General features: G+C 45.5%; 1 non-coding gene across 1 annotated transcript; it reads right to left on the reverse strand.

The window, feature by feature from the left end:
• Positions 1-2,288: 2,288 nt before the first annotated feature.
• Trnat-ggu (transfer RNA threonine (anticodon GGU)) lies at positions 2,289-2,366 on the reverse strand. The gene has a single exon. It is a non-coding gene; the product is annotated as a tRNA-Thr (tRNA).
• Positions 2,367-2,628: the final 262 nt, after the last annotated feature.

The raw sequence follows: 2,628 nt of genomic DNA on the forward strand, positions 1-2,628 counted from the left end.
CTCATACTAATCCCCCCCCCCCGTCCTTCCTGCTGTCTTCTCTCCGTCTGTCCACATCTGTACGCCGCTCGTAGCCACAGTTGCTTCTCGGCGCTAACACGCAATCAACAAAAAAAAAAAAAAAAAAGGTACGAGACAGCGGCATCTGGTGAACAAATCGAAAGCACGTACGATCCTTAATTGATGACAAACAGAACAGGGGACAAAGTCTAACGGTGGAAGGCTGCCTTCCTCCATGCATTCTTCGACTTCACAAACGCCATTGCCTGTTCATCCTACTTTCCCCAAACATGTGAGGACTGTATTCCAGGAACGCGCTGGAAGTATTCTCATTCTCGTGTTTTGGTTGTACGACAGTTTGCGATGCCTTGCGCCCGCAGATGAAGCATGTGAGTGGGCGAATATGGAAATAAATGGAAAAAAATATGGAGTTGCGTGTTTTTGCCTTACCACCTCTCACTAAACGCGCGTTAGGAAGTATGTCCGAGCTTTTCCAACAATCTCTTTTATATGAAGGGAAAGAGAGCTTGAAGACGAAAAGAACGATGTCACCCATGTTAACCCTCTGGTATTTGCAGAAAAATAGTTACGCGCCGAAAAAGTGCAATTCTTCGCAAATGAGGCGACTTCGCGATTTTTTATCTGGACACCTGCAAAATCTTCAACCTAAAAGATAGAGCAAACAGTACAGCAGCACATGGGCAATAAGCATGGAAAGATTAACTGCATGGCCTTAATGACTACGAAGATACGAGGCCTGAAAATTGCGAGATTGCGCAGTGCTCGAAATGGTCAGTCTTGAACATCATTTTTTTATAAAACAACTAAGATATTCTCAGCAGTTTCTTCCACCAATGTACTTCCTAAGCACTAGACTTCAGTATACAGCGTGTCCCAGAAAACGTGTCATTGAATTATATTTAAAAAACTACACCACCTAGAGTCATGCGGTCAATTGCATTTGTTCTTACTGGGTTTTTGCCACCTCCTCGTGTGAATGTCGTGTAACGTAAATTTAATTATGTAAATTTTTGCGAGCTTAAGTCGGAAATTTGCCTAGTCAAGGTCACTTTTCTACCCCACCAATCTGAAGAGCGTGTCTAATTGAGTCAAATTAATGATAATTGACAGGGATAATCAGAAGCTATCCCATCAGAAAAAATAGCCTAACATCATGCTCTACGGAGCTCCCACAGAATAGCGCACGATGAATTTTTCAGCGCAATCTTTGTCAGTCCGACGAAAGGAGGTTGGAAACCCAGCCCTCCCCGACATCGCAGAAAGAGATGAAACAGGCACGGCTTATCACGTCCGACTTTCGCTGGGATAATGCTTTCCCTCTCCCAATTTTAGGAACTGTTACTCTTTCTACTATCACTCTGTGGGCTGGCTTCGGAACCTCCTTTCGTCGCACTGCGAGCGATTGCGCTCAAAAAGTCATCGCGCGCTATGGTCCGGTGCTCCGAAAAGCATGATATTCGGCTATTTTTTTCCGATGGGATAGCTCGTGAGTATCACTGTGAATTATCATGAATATGAGTGAATTCGGCACGCTCTTCATATTGGTGGGGTAAAAAAGTGACCTTTACTTGGCAAATTTCCGAGTTCAGTTCGCAAATATTTACATAATTAAACTTGGAGGAGTATATGACATTCACATTAGGAGGTGGCAAAAACCCAATAAGAGCAAATGCTGTTGACCGCATGATTCTAGGTGGCGTAGTTTTTTTATTATAATTCAATGACACGTTTTCTGGGACACCCTGTATATTGGAACGAGAAAAATCTGAGAGGTCGACCGGACCACCCTGCCTGATTCTGCATGAAATCGCCCTACGCATCTCTCGTTTACCGGTCGAGCGCCTTGACCAATTCGACCATGCTGGCAGGCCAGATCTTCAACTTGTCGTTATCCCATAACGCGCGTTAAATGCGTCACTTCGGCCCGTGATTCGCATTGAGCTCTTGCGCGAGCCTACCAAAGCGGCTTTGGAGCGCGTGAACTTTAAATATAACGACAACGATCGCTATGTGAGAGTTCAAGATCGGGCTCCTCTCCAACAACTTGCCTAGGAGCCTCAATTGAATGACGGGACACGCATTCACACTCATCACACTCTCTCCTACATTTCTTCTCATTCACACAGACGTACATACGTACGACACAGCGGCATCTGGTGAACATGGTGGAAAGTAATTGTTCTGTGGCTGAAACATACAAACAAACACAACACAAGCCTCCAGTTGGCTGGGAACATGAACAGTTGAAGTATGGTAGTCATCGAAAAAGCCAGACAGCGGCGGGATTTGAACCACGCATCTCTCGATTACCGGTCGAGCGCCTTGACCAATTCGACCACGCTGGCACCTGCTTTCCGGCGACGTACGTAGCGTTTCAGGGCGGTACTCAAGAGATAAAAAAGACGAACACCAAAGTCTGCATCATTTTGCATTCCCACTTAACTGTACACTCCACCTCACGGTTGAAAGATAGCACCACACGTTCCGCTCATTTCATTGCGTTTATTCGCACGGTTAAGCAGCTTTTCATCCTGGCCAGATGCCCAGTGCGTACCTAATGGCAATAAACGAGTCCTGTACGCATTTGTCATTTCTTATCTGGCGGCC

This window comes from Ornithodoros turicata, chromosome 2 (genome assembly GCF_037126465.1).
Source record: "Ornithodoros turicata isolate Travis chromosome 2, ASM3712646v1, whole genome shotgun sequence".
In the NCBI taxonomy this organism is placed as follows: Eukaryota; Metazoa; Arthropoda; class Arachnida; order Ixodida; family Argasidae; genus Ornithodoros; species Ornithodoros turicata.